This window comes from Stegodyphus dumicola, chromosome 1 (genome assembly GCF_044657685.1).
Source record: "Stegodyphus dumicola isolate Sdum_Otavi_A_Nest chromosome 1, ASM4465768v1".
In the NCBI taxonomy this organism is placed as follows: Eukaryota; Metazoa; Arthropoda; class Arachnida; order Araneae; family Eresidae; genus Stegodyphus; species Stegodyphus dumicola.
The window spans coordinates 184,786,113-184,806,168 of NC_140768.1; the positions used below are offsets into that span (position 1 = coordinate 184,786,113).

At 34.8% G+C, this 20,056-nt stretch overlaps 1 protein-coding gene across 1 annotated transcript in view; it reads left to right on the forward strand.

Moving 5' to 3' along the window:
* The first annotated feature begins 9,164 nt into the window (after window positions 1-9,164).
* LOC118181832 (very long chain fatty acid elongase 7-like) overlaps window positions 9,165-20,056 on the forward strand; it is a 54,055-nt gene continuing 43,163 nt past the window's right edge. The window contains exon 1 of the mRNA XM_035351036.2: window positions 9,165-9,321. The gene's annotated coding sequence lies outside the window, so the exon portion shown is untranslated. The remainder of the gene's footprint in view (window positions 9,322-20,056) is intronic.

The following is a 20,056-nucleotide window of genomic DNA, read 5'->3' on the forward strand; positions in this document are numbered from 1 at the left end:
ACTCCACGGTTCTCGATCAGCCGATGTTAATGTTGTAATTTGTCTTGCGACCGGAGTCAGCAGCTCGTATTTCGCTTCCACCCTGGAACAATATCGACAGTTTTCTTGGCAAGGTCTTCTAGACAGGGCGTCGGCGTTTTCGTGTGATGATCCCTTACGATGACGGATAGTGATGTCATATTCTTGGAGTCTCTGTATCCACCTGGCTATTTGACCCTCAGGATTCTTGAAATTTAAAAGCCAGGTCAATGATGCTTGATCGGTGCGGAGCAGGAATTTTCTGCCGTATAGATAGTGATGGAACTGTTCTACAGCTTTGACTATGGCGAGCAACTCTTTCCTGGTGACACAATAATTCCTCTCCGGTTTAGACAGGCACTTGCTCCAGTACGCCACTACACGTTCTTGGCCGTCTATTTCTTGGGACAAAACAGCACCAACACTTTCATTACTCGCGTCGGTGTCGAGAATAAATGGTCGGTCAAGCTGAGGATACGTCAGGATTGGAGCAGATGTTAAAGCCTCCTTTAAGTTGTTAAATGCATCCTCACATTCTTTTGTCCACAAGAACTTTTGGTTGCTCTCTGTCAGCTTGTGTAGGGGTCTTGCGATGGAAGAAAAGTCCTTCACGAATTTCCTATAGTAGGTGCAAAGCCCTAGGAAGCTTCTCAGCTGATGGACATTTTCGGGACGTTTCCAGGATTTAAAGGCTGATACCTTTTCAGGATCCGTGCGTACACCTTCTGCAGAGATGACATGTCCCAGGTAAGTCACTTCCTTTCGGAACAATTTGCATTTAGCGGGACTCAGCTTCAGATTGGCTTCTTTCAGTTTCTGAAGCACCTTCCTAAGATTTTCTAAATGTTCTTCAAATCTCTTTCCGACGATGATGATGTCGTCCAGGTATATCAGGCAGGCTTCGTAGGAAAGGCCTTTCAAAACAGTCTCCATAAGACGTTCGAATGTTGCCGGTGCATTACACAGTCCAAACGGCATCACCTTGAATTGCCAAAGCCCTTGTCCCGTAGTAAATGCCGTCTTTTCTCGGTCTTCAGGCTGTATTTCTACCTGCCAATACCCACTCTTTAAATCAAGTGTTGAGAACCCCTTGCTGCCAGAAAGAGTGTCTAGAATGTCGTCAATTCTAGGAAGAGGGTAACTGTCTTTCTTCGTAACCTCATTCAACCGGCGATAGTCGACGCAAAATCTTGTTGAGCCGTCTTTCTTTCTGACTAGTACGATGGGAGATGCCCATGGACTTACTGAAGGCTCGATGACATCGCTTTCTTCCATATCTTTTAACAGGGTTCGCACCTCTTCCTGTTTAGCAAACGGTAGACGTCTTGGATGTTGCTTGATCGGGGGATGATCGCCGGTATCTATTCTATGTTGTGTCAAACTAGTTCGACCCACGTCAGAAGACGAGCGGGAGAAAACAACTTGAAGATCTTTAATGACGCGATCGGCAGCATTCCTCTCTTTATCGTTTAATTGCGCATTCTGCAATAACTCCGATGTAATTCTCTCTGAGGACACGGATTCTTGGATGTTACTCTTTCTTTCAACAGTGGTTACTGGAGTACATGCTGCAACCACTTCACCTTTCTTAATAATTCTCCCCTTCTCAGTTACATTGGCGACTCTCACCGGGATAACCGTTCTGGATAGGTCGACGAGTGTTGAGGCTACTAGTACTCCTTTTGGGCTATTACAGTTATTGGGATATTCTATGATGCCGTAGCGGAAATTTCTATTTTCGGCTATGGATTCAGGAAGTAAAATTTCTGTTCTTGCCGGTATTGTGATATTGTCTTGTGCTATGATTTTATGGACAGATTTAACTTCATCATTGACTCCAAATAACGCTATGTCCTCAGATGTAGAATGCAATTCGTTATTTTTAAAGTCCAAGGAAAAATTGTATTTCCTTAGAAAGTCCAATCCGAGTATGCAAGAATCAGTCATCTCTGCTACATATGCCGTGTGATGGTAAGCGGCACTTCCAAACGTGATGTTAGCATTTACTTTTCCATCGATGTTGATCTTCTCACCGGACACAGTCTGTAGGGTAACGCAGGGCGGCGTCCAGATAAGTTTGCTTCCCAGTTGTTGAGCCAAATCTTTTCGGATGATGGTAACGTTGGCTCCTGTATCTATCGTCATATTTTCGGGAACTCCATTAATATGTCCTATTATGAAAAGTCCATTACTGCCGCCTCTCACTGCAGAAATCTGAAGCGCTTTAAACTGGGGCTTTTCATGATCTGGCAACCTCCGCCCCGCGAGATGGCCACTAATTAGTTTCCCTGCTGTTTGTTAGGAGCGGTCTTAGCATCCGTGCCCTGGGGTGTTCTGCAGTTTCGTCGGATGTGTCCTTCAGCACCGCAGTTCCAGCACTTTACAGTCGGTTTCTTGTCACCAATATTCTGTCTCAAGGCGTTCAGTTGTCTAGTTAAATCGTCTAGACGAGCAGTGACTTGATCCCCTGACTCCATGGACTTGAGCAGCTCTGACTGGATGGCGGTCTCGACGGGTGGCTTGCTGGGCTGCCTCAAATTTCATGGCATACACTAAAGCGCTTTTCAGATCTTTAACATCCGCCATTCGCAGTGCTTTCTGTATTTCAGGGTCCCGGATGCCATCGATGAAATATTGCAGGGACAGGATTTCCCTTGTTTCTGTCGGGCACTCCGAAAAGGCGTGATGTGACAGCCTTTCAACATCCGTGGCGAGCTCCTGAAGCGTTTCGGTGAGCTTCTGTTGACGAGATTTTAATTGGAGCCTGCTGTAGTCTTTTAAACATTTCTCGCCGAAGCGCAGCTCCAAAGCGCCGGATAGAGCTTCGAAATCTAGCCTTTGATTTTCGGGAAGCGTCTGCAGGATATCCGCTGCGTCTGCTCTCAGAGAAGCGGCGAGATGACAGGCCTTAGCTTGGGAATCCCATCCATTCGCATCCGCAACGATAGAAAATTGTGTCCTATACACCTGCCAGGAGGTCTTCCCATCATATGTAGATAGTTTCAGAACGGAACGAGCAGGCATCGATAAAAATTTAAAACCTTCAGAATTGTTTCCTACCGTCGCTATGCACTTCTTTAGGCTGTCAACTTCTTTGGCGACGGCAGCAGAAACCCTATCATCAATTTGTTGTTCGACAGCAGAAACTCTCTCTTCTATATGTTCTTTTACAGAAGAAATTCTTTCTTCTACTTGTTCTTTTACCGAAGAAACTCTTTCTTCTATTTGTCCAACTTTTGTTTCAACCGCGTCTATTCTGCCTTCCATAGCCTCAAATTTATTTTCTATTACGCAGGTAATTTCTCTTTTCATTTCGTCCTGACCTGCTTTCATCTCATTTTTAAGAGATTTCATCTCTTCCTTAACGCATTCCTGGCCCAATTTCATTTCTTCCTTAACGGATATTTGACCAGCATCCATTTTCTCTTTAATTTCTTCTTTAAAAGATGTTTGGCCAGCAATCTTTTCTTGTACAGCTTTTATATCTTCCTTAACGGAGTTGACGGCTCCTTCCATCTTTTCTTGGAAAGCAGCAAATGCAGTCATCATTTGCCTGAATTGTTCTGCCATCGCTCTTGTTATTGGCATTCAAACCCCACTCATGACACCAAAAATTGTTGCGTGCGTACGGGTTCGTTATGAAATGAATGCACAAGTCCGATGAAAAAGGAATAAAAATTTATTATTATCACAACAAAAATGCTTAAATTTTCTCAAATTATCATGCAGTATTACAATATCTCACAGTAGTTATCTTTTAACTACTCAAATGGCCAATAGAACTTAATTCAAAACAGCTAAAGAACGCTAATCCGCGAATTCGCTATAATCGACAAGAGCAGTTTTCTAAATAACAACAAACTAAGCAACTACTACAAACTGAGATGTTTTCCTCCTTTTATAAGATTTTAAAATCACGTGCTAGAATTTTCCAGTACTTTCTCGAAATCAAAAAGAGATATTTATTTATTTAATGCACGCGCTCTTGTATTTTCAATTTTCCGGCTTAGCTTTCTTTTAATATTCGTCACCCGCTGCACTGCGCGAGAAATAAAACCATTTAATTTATAATTGAACTAACATTAGCTTTTTAAATACCAAATTCGTAACAATATTAATCTGCTCTAATTCGTAACAATAATATACTAAGTTGCTCTTCATTATGGATCTCAGTATCTCTGCCATCAAAATTCCTAAATCATTACATCTGAGTCTATTGCTGTATTAAATGTATATGTATGTGTTATTTTTATTTCTCATCTAACAATAGAATAATTAGAGGAAAATTATTATTAATAATTAAGGTAGGTATAATCGCTAGACTATAAATAATAATTAGAATAATTAGAGGAAATTATTTTAAATGAAGTACAGCAAAAATTTGTATAATTTAATAAGAAATACAAGGAAGTGTGGAGTACACATCAGATTTATTTTTAAAAAGTGCTATATAATGAACAAAATCTCTGTTTGTGTAATGTAACAAATTAAAATATCCTCCAATTAAGAATTATTTTAATGAAAATAACGATAATTTATAAATTTGCAGAATTTGATTAGTTTATTAATATAAATTTCATTTAAAATGCCTAAAATAATGTCAGCGTATTTACGTATTAGTTATTTATTTTACAGCTTTATTTCTGGCAGATCGTTTTTTCTAAACATTACTACAAATCCTCTATCACGAAATTGTTAATATAAATCCCAGATCACAATCGCCACGTCATCAAATTAGTGCTGTATGTATAATTATAAATATGAGGTAAATGGATGCAAATTAAGAATCTACGGAATAACCTTGATGAGATAAATACAAAAGTACTTCCCCACAAAAAAGAGCCTTACGTAGCTTTTACATAATTCAGGAAGTAGGAATGGCAGTTTCGAGTTTAACTTTGTATGCCAAAACAGCAAAGCGTGTTTCACTGTAACCGTTCAGAGATGGGCATTGTATTGTGAAATATTCAAACACCTGCCACAGAAGCAAACAAAACTTTAAAAACGGGCGACCCTGGGGAAAAAAAAAAAAAAAAAAAAAAAAAAAAAAAGGTTTGTAAAAAGAAATTCAATCTGAAATTAAAGCACTTATTTTGCTGAATCAAAAAATAAACAGAGAAAATAAAATAAAAGTTTTAAAAAGGATTACATAAAATTGGCCTAAATTTCCTCTGTGATATTTAAAAAAATTATGTTTCCTGTTTTGAAATATTTGCATTTTAAAACTATTACGCCTGCTACGCATCTTGGGTTATAACGCTTAATAACTGTCCATAGCATATGCTATTATGAAAGTATTTCAGTTCAAATACATTAAGTTGAAACCACATCAAAGCAAAACTGCAATCTGCAAATTTTTGCTTCGAGGAAAACGTAGTTATTTCATTTGGAGAAGAATCAAATTATCGAATTAGAGAAGTTCTGAGAATTTAGAAAGTATTTGAAGCCTCATTACACCGCCCTCTTCTTTGATAATTTTCATAAGCTATAAAGAACAGAACAAATTACTATAATCCTAGTTTATAATGAATTATAACTAATTAGTTAACGTTATTTTAGCGACTGAATTTATGAACGTAAAGTACAAGAGAATTCATCAGTAAAAGGTGAGTACGGTAAAAAATTAAAAAACTTTTCCTTTCTCAGTTGTCATGTTTTCTTATTTTTCTATATTTTTCATACTTTCGCAGTTGCCAAATCCATTGCGGAATAAGAAAATCTGTAAAAATTCAGATTATAATGTCGCATCAGGAGGGGTTATTAAGGTTTTTCATACTCTCTTTGAGCTGGTCATTTATCTTTCCGCTCTTGGATTCACTCCTGCTGACACAAAAAATTTTGTTTCTATTATTAAACGTCACTTTTTTCAAACTTCGTGATATAAAATTCAACAGCAAAATCACACAATTTTTAAAAGCGACATATTGTGTTACGTATTATGATGCATTTTTTAGCATAAAAGGCCTTTTATTCTATAACTTCACTTTTGGGTAGAACCACCTATTTTGCACTACATTTGTTGTCCGTTTCACTTTACTAATAATTAGCCTTTGGCTAGGCGTCCGCCTAAAGTAGTTGCTATAAAAAAGAAAAAAATATATACATGCTTTTAATAAATTCGGCTAGTTTAATTTCACAGGTCCAGTTGATAATTAATAAAAGAGATAAAGAACTACGTTTATTGCTTTTAAATCGCTTAGTTTGTTCGCTTAGTTAGCTCAATAACAGGGAAATTAAATTTAAAAGAAACTTTCGCTTCGACAAATGGCAACAAACTAGAGCGTGGAAGTTAACAATTTTTTTATTTGGGATATCTTTAGAATTTCCACTCAAGTGCTAAATGTTACCATACATATTTTTATATTCATTATAGTTTTTTGTTTGTTTGTTTGTTTGTTTAAAAATAATACACGGCGATAATATTTGGTGACAACGCTTGAAAAGAGGTACGGAAAGAAAGCGAGGTTCGAGATTAATAGCACCTCTGGTGCTAAAAAGTTAAATTTTTAACTAAAGCCAAAATTAGAGGGTATGCTACTAAATTGAAAGGGAGAAGAAAAAGAAACGAAAAGGAAATAATAATACCTTAAAGAGAGTCTAAAAGTTTCAGATTATAGGTTATGAAAACTTCAGAATACCATCTAATGCCCCCAAGATGGATTTACAGTTTAAAGTGTATAAAATTTTAAAAAATTTCAAAAATATACAAACATCAAACTTTTGTTCTGAAATAAAAGTAATACTTTCTAACTGCTGCCAACTCATAAAATTAAATATTTATTAGTTCAAAGGGGCTTTGTCCCTGAAGGACTATTGTTTTCATTTTGCGATTTTGCGTTGGTTCACTATAAATTTTCGTTTCACTTTTCAAACTGTTGTCACCAAATGCTAGAGTCCTGCATTATATTTGAAGAAATTAAATAATGAAAAATATGCATAAATGTATATATATTTCTCGCATTGTGATAAAACAAAGGAAGCCATCGAATTTTGAATGACGTAATCCTCCTGCGAATATGGGCATGTGGAGGCCCAAATTTGAAACTTGGAATTTGTTTTATTGTCGATTTCATATTTTTTTTTAATTTAACGAATTTTTAATTAACAAACTCAAGGATTTCAAATCGAGTAATGGCAACGTTGTACAGAAAAACATTTTTATCTCCAGTGCGCGAGACTCTGTATCGGAAGTTCTAAAGATATGCTCAATTTAAAACTATTTTGCGATATTGCTGTTGAACTGAATTTGATGGTTTAAGTGCGAAGAACGTGATAATTAATAAATAAAGGTAACACACAAAATGTTAAAAAAGCGCTCCTTTGGACCTAATTTAAAATCTGAAACCTTTCAGATTTTTATCTCCCCCCCCCTTTTTTTTTGTCGATTAAAATTAAAACTCATCTTAAAAAAAAATTATATTTAAGTTTTCTTTCTTTCTGCATTACTTTTTTAATGTAAAATAGTATAAAATATCAAAATATTAACAAACGTAAATTTCTGTTAGGAAAAAAAACGGAGGGCAACAATTTGTAAAGTATTTTTAAATTAAATCCTAAGTTTTGAAACTTATTTTAGAAAACAGGTAAGATGTTATTTTTATATATTTAAAATAGTAAGTTTTAAAATTCCAATTTTATTAACTTTGTGTATTTTCGTGTAATTGGTTCTCCCAAGCCATGTCTACAAGTTCAAGTATTTCATTTTTAACATTAATAATTGTGTGTAAATAATGCAATCTGTATTTTTCTTCATTGCTTTGGACTATGGAATAATGAAAAATATAAAAATTTATTTCATTATAAGCTAAATTTTAGCTTAATTACGAACTTTAACTGATTTCTGCTAACATCGACCTCGACCAATTAGGTGCCCTCTCAAGACCACGTGACTTCTTGTCGGTTAGCCTCCACACCAAATGTATCGACCGACGAGTTATGTTTTTAAGGTTTGAACTTTACTAAATTCATGAACTTTCATTATTATTTTTCGCCTTGTGCGACGATGTACAAGTGCACATCTTTCATTATTTAAACCAAGTAAATGTCTAAATGGTTATAAATTTCAGTGTACTGGTAAAAACTCTTAGTAGTTGATGCCAGAAATAAAGATACGATCAAAGATCAAACGATTCCAATAATACTGTCAATAAGAAGTAATGAGCCTCATTATTATAATCTAATTTTATGATGTGCCGATATTAGTTTTGAAATGTTATGACATGAATGAGTTTCAAGGCATTAGTTGCCTACTTTATTATTATTATTAGTTATTGTTATTTTAGTTATAATTTCTAGCGTTAAATATGCCATCAGCATCTTGGTTAGTATGAATCAGAAAGGCGGAGAGAAAAAAACTGGCAATGGAAAAAAAAAAGGCGAAGAGACAAAAGTGTGTTGGGCTTGGACTCGGTTAATCTGTGTCTATGTTTACAAATAATGTTTTCGAAAATGGAGAGTAATCAAAAACAATCCGACGTATATATTTATAGACGTATATTCGAGACGGATCATTGGGAACTGAAATCAAGGATTGAATACTGGACAGAACACAGGTATCTTATTTTAATTGAAAGCATTATTAGATTTCGTTCGATAATCCAGTGCTTACTAGTATTTAATTGTAACATTCCGTTTTTCAATGGAGTGGGCATTAAATTTTCTGTGAAACCATTAAATTCTGAGTGATTGTGCATTTTAAATATATCTAACTAAAAGTATGCGCTAAGTTCTAAATCACCGACACTTAAACTATCATATGCACCCCATCTGATGATCTCAGACTTAATGGTCAGGTTCCGTGGGTAGTTTTTCAAATGAAATCTCATTTAATTTTACAATGAAAAGTACAATAATAATCCGATGATAAATTAATTTAGGGATCCTGCTAAATGCATATAGTTCTAAATATGTCTTTTGAATTCAAAAAGTTTAAGAGCCGCTGCTGTATATACTTTCATTTCCGCTAAAACCAAAAAGTACATTTTCCTGGGGTTGCCAGTTGTAAAGATCGTAAGAATTAAAAATCAAAAAACGCGCTGCATTCGTTTGATTTTCGCCTTTGCTGCGTGACCGCAACTTGAGGGAATAGGTCGTGGCATGCATGCCCATTGGTTGACACATTGACCAGATCATCCTTCTGAATCTCAGCGGTGGCAGCACTAACGTGTTTGACCTACTCTCGCCTGTAGTTGAGGGAGAAAACGAGTCCAGGCTTCTAGCTCGAGCGGTGAAAGTAGTGTCTAGGATTCATTCGAAAGCGAGGTTAGGAGAGTTTTGCAGAAAAGCCCGCGGATACGCAAACAGGTAAGCGATTTCGTCGTTCCACTTCTCGATATCCGGTGTTTCTGATTTATGTTTTTATTCAAGAATAATCTGAGGCGTTTATTTCTTTTGACTTAACGGAGAAGAAAAAAAAAAGTTCCATTGTTTTGGAATTTTAATATCACATTATTTAATATCGGAAGTGTGAATGCTTATTGAATGAAAGACACTTAAATGCTGGGGATATTTTGAACTCTTATTCCCAATTCTTGTTTAGATTTTACCTTTCAATCACGATTAAATTTCTAATGCAGGAGATAAAATTTTGAAATTGTAGGTTGAAGAAAATATTTATAATTCTGTAGCAGCTTTCTGAGGGAGTTTTTAATCCGTTATTTAAACATATTTATACTAAAAATATCCTAAAACTATTTAAGTAACATACTTATTATTTTAATATTCTTTATTTAAAATGATGATCAACTAATGGAATCAAATGCAATTTGTTTCATTTAAAAGTTTTAAACTAATTTTAAAACTAACAAAGTTTAAAATTTTTTTATAAAAGTGCTATTTGTTATTTTCGGAAATATCTTCTAACTGAAGAAGAAAAAAAGCTCGCATGCAAATGCAAATTTTCGTAATTGTGATTTTTATTCGTGATATTGGAGTAAACAAATCATGAAACTTCCTTTTTTTTTGGGGTGGGGGTAAATTACGCGTCGGCTTAATTTGTCATATCTGTATCCAAATGAAATTTTAGCCCGTTGCTAGTATATACCTTTTCACTTTTTTCAAGTAAATTATGAATATTCTTCCAGAGATAAGATTTTTAAAAAGACGCCATAAACTTCAACTCTGGAGTCTTGGGAAAATGGAACATCTTGACAAAAAATCACTTAATTTTCTTTAAATTTTAAAAATTAGGAAAAAAAAAAAAAAAAAAAGACTTGAGTGCTCTTAGAAGGTAGCTAGCCTATCTTTGAAGATGCACATACCACAATTTCAGAAATACAAATTAGAATTTAGGGAACGGAGGAAAAACTTGCGAGCTTCAATACGCGACTTGGTGATAGTACAATAATCAAAAGGACAGTATTCGATTTTTCTCCGTACAGGGAAAATATTTAAATAAAACTTATATGGTTGAGTTTTATGAAACCATAAATTGTACATTTTGTGAAAGTTTTCTAGTATATAAGTAGTTACTCAAAGAAATAGTTTTAAGTAAAATGCTCTCAGAAAATGAGGATAATATCAAAGACAGTTCCATTATTAAATAAGCCTTGATTCCCTAGTTAATGTTTTCAAATTTGAGAATGAAAGCCAAAAATACACAAGGCTTAAACTTGGTTAAATACTATAAATTTTCTTTTCAGTTGCAAATTCGAAGATAGTACTTACCTTATTGCAGAGTGATAATTCTAAGATTTAAATAGAAGCATCGGTGAAATTATACTTTTTATGAATTTTTCAAAACAAAGTTTACTTATATTAAGATAAAATATTATCAGTATTTTAACTCTGTATAATGAAGGTAATGAATAGCATATTACAAATCCTAAATGCAATTCCCTTGATATTCTTAGATATTTCCAAATATATCAACGAAAGGAAACATTTGGGAATAACAGTCTTGAATTCGACAACGGTATAGTAATCTATACGACAGTATTTTCAGTACTGTACTCGAAAAGAAAAATTAAACAATATAGGGTGTATTTTATTTATTCATTTACATCCGCCATTGGCATAGTGGGTGAAACCGCTGAATACTGGAAGTTTGTTCTTGGTTTGAATCTCGGTAAACTGCGTCGCTTTCTGGTGCATTCTTCATGTATAATGGAAATACGAGCACTAATTGTCGTTAGAAAGTTCGTGAAGTCTTTCATTTTGGTATGTAGGCCCACCAGCCAGAAAGATATAAAGCCACTGAAAACTCGGTAAAGTCGCTGAACACTGGTGGTTCAGTCCGAGGTTCGAATTCCGCGAACGGGCTGGCTGCATAGGCGTTTTTGTCGTTTTTTCCAATGTGTATACGAGCCAGTTTTCCTTAGAAAGTCCATCACGAAGATATTCCTTCCCTTAGACAGATAGCCCTCGAGTGCTTTGCCGTATTTATAAAAGCCAAACCAATGATTTTGGCATGAAGCTTTGCCGCTCATCTCAACTTTTGAATAATTTCATTCAATTTTCAGTATCTTTAGCATTTCTGTTTCAGCTTTAAAAGTAAGGTATTTTAACCTGGAATACTAAATTTTACAGATATTTGTTTTCACTTTTTATATCAAATTACAGGTTAACCTGAAAACTTTTAAAACTGATACAAGTCGCTCTTTTGCAGTATTGATAAAAAATGAGATATTCTGTTAGAATCTATCTATGAAAGAAGTTTAATATTTCCTTTATGGGGCGCACCGTTTCCATCCTAAAGCCCCTTTTGGAATCTTTGGAATATGGTAACAGGTAGTTTGGCGACATTTTGGTAAGGCGATAAAGGTTACTAGCTAGGACTTTAGCAGTGTACGTGGATAAAGTCAAGAGTGTGTGCAATGCCATTTTGTGCAATTCTGGGATTTTTTTTTAAGTGAAAATAGGTCAACGTGTACATGGATACCGTGTATGTGCAATTCTTAAAAACGCGGTAAGCAGTTTGCTATTCTGCACTTTCTCCCAATTCTTCGTCATGAGTTAAGCACTTTTGTTCCATAAAAGTTCTAGCATAAGCGTAATTCGGCTAGCAGATTGTTGGAAAAAAATGTTGAGTAAAAAAAAAAAAAAGCCTTTACTTCGTGAAAACAAAATGGCGTCCAAATAAAAACTAGCAGGTTGCTGTAGCAGGGTTGGTCGACAAATTTTCGCCAAAAAATCGCCGAGTTACCATAATCCAAAGATTAACCCTAATGGCTAATGAAAAGAAATATAGCTGATGTAATTTGCTGTGGTTGGAGTACAAAGGCAAACAGATAATGTTTATCAAAATATCACTGTTGATATTTTATCTCCAAAACTACCTTATTAGCGTCAAGCATTATCTCTAAGCCGGGTATAAGTAACGTGTGTGTGCACAAGAATATTAATAATTTTAATTCGTTTAGATTTTCCCGCTATACTGAGGCCTTTTTAGGGTTTCCCTAATTGTAGCTTTTATAGCCTTTACTAGTGCCCGAAAGGTTGAGTTGGTAACTTGTGCGATAATTAAACGGGTTTAGAAGCACAACATTTTTTTTTTTTATTTATATATATATATATATATATATAATGCTATTATCATTTGACGGTTCTGCTTTGGTCTGTTGGGCGTCAAGCTCTATCTTTACAGAATCTTACAGAAGTAGTATTATCTTACAGAAGTAGGTAATACAGAAATTTTATAAGTATGAACGTCTGAGTTCTGCTCGTAATGTATAAAATCGAGGTGTTATTTTGTGTAAAAACTTCTCTATAAGAATGCTGAGTAATTACTTCAACCCTTTGCAGTCGAACTTATCGCCTGAAGCTTTCAGTAGCTTTTTTTTTTTTTTTTTTTTTTTTTTTTTTTTTTTTTTTTTTTTTTTTGCTGTATCTGGCTATGTAATGTGCTGTTTAGTTGAAGGTAAAATTTGCGCATAAAATTTAAAAGGCAAACTATTCTTAACGTTATTTTTATTATTATCATAATGTGAGCACTTATTAAATGTAAATTTTAATTGCAAATTATTTGCAATTTTCAGGGGTATGATCTCGTTTAAAGCAATTAGCAGGATGTAGACCTGGTTGATATTTGCAGGTTTCACAAAACTGTGTTCCAGTTTTTTTGGGTTGAACAGACAAAGCAGTTTCCGTTAACACTATCCGTCACTAATATTACCGATATCATCTGACACGTTTGAATCACTTTCCCTGGAACCACTATTATTGCAATACCTTTCCTTTTTCTCTTCACTGGTGGAATAATGCCACTGTCATCAGAATCACTTCCATGTTCACACACTCACTAAATTCATCATCACTATTATCTTGAAACAACACTTCTATCACATTTTTCTCCATAGTTAGTAGTATTTTTTTTTTATTTTTATCGGCCAAAGAAATGAATAAATACTGAAATCAACGAAACATCAGATCATATGCAACTAAAATTTAGCTGTAAATTACAATTGCGTGTTTATTGGTGTGCTTGAGAGACACACTTTAAGTACGACGCCAAATTTTGGCAGTGCCTGTCAAAATTATTTCAAGTGCAAAGAATTAAAAAATTAAATGCCAATATTTCAATACAGACTGCTGCATACTTGGAGAATAGGAACTTGTGTCATTATTTTGTAACTTCGGACCTTTCCATACCTGAGAAAGAAAATTTTACAGTTTAGATTTAAGTAACAGGATTTAAGTAACAGGTGTACTATTTGAAGGATGTGTACACACTTTGTCTTCAGAAGAGCATGCGCTGGATCCATCAATGAAACCTTAAAATATTCAAAGAAATAAAACTCTTAAAATGGAATGTTTGTACCCGCATCTTTAAAACTTACTAAATTTCATAGTTTTTGGAGTGATGGAATAGGATTCGTTAGGCGGGAAAGTAACCCAAGAAAAATATGTGTACAGTTTTGAACATTATATCGAAATTTTAAAATTCAAGTTTTTAGAAGATAAAAAGCATTTTGTATTGAAGCTTCTATATCCAAGTTGTATTATATTTCACAAACGCGCGAAAGCTGAAGTCATATTCAGCAAAATGTTTGGTTCAACAAAAACTCCAAAAGCTGAGAACTCATAAAAATTTTCTCTTAGATAACTGGAAACATTTTGTATATTTCCTATTAAAAGCGTTGAATTTTTTCATAGATCTAATTGATAAGTTCATTTGTAACAGTTCTCGAGAGAGCTAAACGGCAGATTTTTTTAAAATTAAAACATTCAGAATATGGCAATTGTTCTTTACATCTCGCATGTAAAGATTTTCAGCATTCCTTTACATGCCTTTAGCTTTTACAATTCTGTATAAACATCATTACCGAATTGAAGTTTCGAATTTCATCTTAAGATATTGTACAGTTCTTACTGTGTTTAAAAAAACGGCCATTCGAATCCTCGAATACCATGAACCTTGAAAAAACTTCAAAGATTAGAATCTTTGTTCATTTTTCGTCATTCGAATCCTAACTTAAAAACTCGTTACATTTTTACTCGGAAATTTGTAAGGATTAATATTTCTGAAGAGCAATAGAAATATTTGACTCTTTGCGATTTGCTTTCAAAGAAATGTGCCCGTGCAGTCAGTTTAATTTAGCACAAATCTGTACATGGAGTTACTGCAGAATAAAACTTAATGTTTTAGTTTTTATTGATAATTTGCATATAAATGTGAACATTGTTTTACTTGCGACAGAACAGGTTAAGAAGTAATGATAAACTGAAAAAAGCCCTTAAACTAATGAGGTTTATGATTTTTAAACTTGTGTATAAACATTTTCTGTGCCATATCTGAATTTGAAATAGAGTCTGGTGCTGAAAATATTTACGGAAGAGACTCTGTTCTACTTAAATGGAATGTGATTAGGAAGAATTGCATCTGCTGCAGTTTCAGTGGACCTCACTTTTGTGGTGTTTCAAATGCTACTCCTAATTGTTTGGAGAAAACTAGTTAATTGCTTATCTGTGTTAATTCTTGAAATCATCAATTTCCCTTTTATACTTGGTTTTAGTTTAAAATATTTTGGAGAAATGTAAAAATAAAACTCAAATGCTCGAATTTGAAACAGTATTCAATACTTGGCTCAAGTTATATTAAGAAAATGAACTTTAAGTTTTATGTTAATTATCCATTTCATCTACTTTTTTCATTTTCGTTTTTATCAACTTTTTAGCTATAGGTATATATTTGAAACGCTATTTGTTAATATTTTTATTACACGTAGATTTTAAAAGCTTGTTTTAGTAGCTATTATTTAACAATTTTTTTCGTTATTTCTCGAAGGTTTCGAAAAAGTTTTCGGATTCGACTTCGAGGTTGTCCCTTTTCTAATTTAAATGCTCTATTTCGTTATTTCTATGTTTGTATAACAAGTTTGAGTAAAATGCTCAGATGGCAACAGTTTTGGTTGCACTGATAGTTTAGCTCAAGTTTTTGTTTTTACATATGCTTTAATTTGTTAGTCTAACAGCAAAATCCTTGAGGCTTCTGTTGACTCACTGTTCTTGTTTCAACAAAGTGGATCACAATGGAACTGACGTGAACAAACATTTAAACTTTGTTTGTGACCATGCAGCACCGTGAGGCCATGGATCCACATTTCATATTAAATTTCTGGAATTGGATGATTTAAGTTCGACTTCCTCCAACTGATGCGGCGACTGTTGTCAAAATATAAAAGTTGATGCTACTGTCTTTCAGTTTTTAGCGGCTTCAAGTCTTCAATAAAAACGTCTTACCAGACCGTAGCCTTTTCTTCAGTCTTTTCCTGTTGTCTTATTCCTACTGCAGTCGGCCTTTCCTATGATATTAGGCCCGATTTTGTGTACAAATACGCTATTTATGATTTGAAAAAGATTGTCTGAAAAATTTGCAATATTCAGTTTGGGATCCAATTTGATTTCGCCTTCGTAAGTTCTTCTGACTGGTATTATATCCACCACTATTTTCTGACCGACAAGTAGCGTTACCCAGGTGAATAAGACAGGTGAGCCTTGATAGTTCAGTCAAGTTTCGAATTCTTAGGAAAGGGCTGATCACACAGATTTTTTGTTTGATGTTTCTCCTGTGTAATAGGAATACATGCAAGTTTCTTTAAAAATGATTACCACTTCTTATTAAGTAGACAACTCTCGTGTTCTTTGCCGTAGTCAATTAAACTATCCTTTCTATATCAAATAGCACATTGGGAAGAAAAACATGACCATGAAACATACTATAACGCTAGCAGTCTGGGCAGAAGACATGCCTTTTGCAAATTTGAAAAAGAACTTTTAAGAAACCAGTACTGTTCGCCCCAGATTTTGTTGAAGACACGGTTTCAATGGACTGTTTGCGAGGGTTTTTCTGAATTTTCTTTATATGCAATGTAAATAGGAATCTCTTTCAAGTTTTCCTTAAAGCATTATTCCTCTTGGGTAAATAATTCTAGTGTGTTTCGCCGTAAAGAAATAGGATCTTGTTTGGCTTTCTGCTTAAATGAATGAAATGCAAAATTTTTATAGGTATAACATCAGACTTTAAAGAACTTCACCAGGAATTTCTTACATTACTTAGATTTTACTCTTTAAAGTATATTCTCATTTTCATTGAATATTTTAGACGCCCTAAATAATTTCATAATTTTCATTTCTATAAATATCAAACATGACAGTATTTTTAAACATGAAAATTTGCTTATTGTACGTAAAATTATGTTATTTTCAGTTTAAGAAATTTAGCATAAAATTTTGTACATAAAGAGTTGCTTCTTTAATTCTTTGAAATCGTTATGCTGAAAATTATAACTAGGCATATCTAATAGAATTTTTAAATTATTAAAATTTTCTAATGTCCAAAATGTCGAATATTATTCTAAAGTGAAATCGACAATTTAAAGTGAAATGTAAAATTTATACAAATTTCGACAATTTTAGGATTTTGCTAAAATTCAAGTACTCGGATATTTATCATTTTCATCCAAATAGTCACATATAAATTGAATTTACTTGAGTATTTTCCCTTCCTGGTTTTAAGATTTTTGTTTTCAAAATGGAGGGAAAAGGTATTAGTGTCCGCCATTTCTGAAGGGGTGAATTAAAGGAGGAAGTTAGATTGAAAAGCAAATAAGAATATATGTGCTAATATTGCTGTTCTATACATTTCGAAGAAGATGGTTAGTTGTTACTTTCAATACACTTTTCGCCATTAATTACTTTGCTCACATTAGCCCTTAAATGCATGTAGTTGACATTTGGTAACATACTCAGACTTAGTCATGTAAATCAAATCAAAACACAAATTTTAACTTACTGCATAGTGTAACCAATTAGATGCATACTGTTTATGTATATAGTTTTGAAATTTTCAGTGTAACAGTAGCAGTGTAACCATCGTGTGGTGTAACTTTAGAATAATTGATAAATTAAATTTTAGTAACTGCTAAGTGATACATAATAACGTCAATTAAGTTAGAATTAATTCAATAGCCTTAAATTGACTACACACCTGATTTGGTGTTATTTTTATTCAAAGCTTTGTTTGGACAAGTTTATAAGGTATGTATTGTTACGAATTTCGTATTTAAAAAGCTAATGTTAGTTCAATTATAAATTAAATGGTTTTATTTCTCGCGCAGTGCAGCGCGTGACGAATATTAAAAGAAAGCTAAGCCGGAAAATTGAAAATACAAGAGCGCGTGCATTAAATAAATAAATATTTTTTTTTTGATTTCGAGAAAGTACTGGAAAATTCTAGCGCTTGATTTTAAAATCTTATAAAAGGAGGAAAACATCTCAGTTTGTAGTAGTTGCTTAGTTTGTTGTTTAGAAAACTGCTCTTGTTGATTGTAGCGAATTTCGTGACCTGAAATAATGTCTGTGATGATAAAAGGCGATGATTTTGTATGATTGTAGCGAATTCGCGGATTGGCGTTCTTTAGCTGTTTTGAATTACGTTCTATTGGACATTTGAGTAGTTAAAAGATAACTACTGTGAGATATTGTAATACTGCATGATAATTTGAGAAAATTTAAGCATTTTTGTTGTGATAATAATAAATTTTTGTTCATTTTTCATCGGACTTGTGCATTCATTTCATAACGAAGCCGTACGCACGCAACAATTTTTGGTGTCAGGAGTGGGGTTTGAATGCAAATAACAAGAGCGATGGAAGAACAATTCATGCAAATGATGACTGCATTTGCTGCTTTCCAAGAAAAGATGGAAGAAACCGTCAACTCCGTTAAGGAAGATATAAAAGCTGGTACAAGAAAAGATGGAAGCTGGCCAAACATCTTTTAAAGAAGAAATTAAAGAGAAAATGGATGCTGGTCAAATATCCGTTAAGGAAGAAATGAAATTGGGCCAGGAATCCGTTAAGGAAGAGATAATATCCCTTAAAGACGAGATGAAAGCAGGTCAGGACGAAATGAAAAGAGAAATTACCTGCGTAATAGAAAATAAATTTGAGGCTATGGAAGGCAGAATAGACGCGGTTGAAATTAAAGTTGGACAAATTGAAGAAAATTTTCTTCTGTGAAAGCGCAAATAAAGACAGAGTTTCGGCCGTGGAACAACAAATAGGTTACAGAGTTGATTCAGTCAAAGAAGAAATAGAAGGAAGAGTTTGTTCCGTTGAACAACAAATTGATGAGAGAATTTCTGCAGTTCCCAAAGAAATGGATACTTTAAAGAAATTCGTAGCGTTGGCAGGGAGCGGGAGTGATTTTAAATTCTTACCGATGCCTGCTCGTCCATCTCTGAAGCTATCCACATATGATGGGAAGACATCCTGGCAAGTGTATAAGACCCAGTTTTCTATCGTTGCGGATGCGAATGGATGGGATTCCCAAGCTAAGGCCTGTCATCTCACCGCTTCTCTGAGAGCAGACGCAGCGGATATCCTGCAGACCCTTCCCGAAAATCAAAGGCTAGATTTCGAAGCTCTATCCGGCGCTTTGGAGCTGCGCTTCGGCGAGAAATGTTTAAAAGACTACAGCAGGCTCCAATTAAAATCCCGTCAACAGAAGCTCACCGAAACACTTCAGGAGCTCGCCACGGATGTTGAAAGGCTGTCACATCACGCCTTTTCAGAGTGCTCGACAGAAACAAGGAAAATATTGTCCCTGCAATATTTCATTGATGGCATCCGGGACCCTGAAATACAGAAAGCACTGCGAATGGCGGATGTTAAAGATGTAAAAAGCGCTGTGTTGTACGCCGTGAAATTGGAGGCAGCCCAGCAAGCAACTCGTAGAGATCGCTACCCAGTCAGAGCTGTGCGAGTCCACGAGCCAGGGGACCAATTGATGGCTCGTTTAGATGATTTATCCAGACAATTCGATGCTTTGATACGAAGTAGCAGTGAGAACAAAGTGGCTGTAAGGTGTTGGAGATGTGGTTCTGAAGGTCACCTACGACGGCATTGCAGAACACCCCAGGGCACGGATAATAAAACGGATGAGTTGACAAGACCAGTGAATGTTTTAAGACGGAATATTGGTGAACAGAAACCAACCCTAAAGTGCTGGAACTGCGGTGTTGAAGGCCACATACGAACTGCAGAACACCCCAGAGCACGGAAAATAAGAGAGCCCGGTTAAATAGACAATTAAATGCCATGGGACAGAAAAGGATTGACAAGAAACGAAAGTGCTGAAACTGTGGAACTGAAGGCCACGTGCGAAAGAATTGCAGAACACCCCAGGGTACGGAAATTGAGACCATTTCTCAGCAACGACGCAGGAAACAAATTGACCATATCAAGAAACGGAGGTTGCCAGATAATGAAAAACCGTGTTTTAAAGCACTCAAGATTTCTAGAGTGAGTGGCAGCAGTAACGGACTGTCCATCAATGGAAGTATAGATGGAGTTCCTTGCAATATGATCATTGACACAGGAGCTAATGTTACCATCATTAGGAAAGATGTAGCTGAACAGTTTAAAGATAAACTTATTTGGATGCCATCCTGTGTTACCCTTCAGACTGCGTCTGGTGACAAGATCGACATAGCTGGGAAGTGCCGCCTACCATCACACGGCATATGTGGCGGATATTACAGATCCATGCATACTTGGATTGGACTTTTTAAGGAAATACAATGTTTCCTTAAACTTGA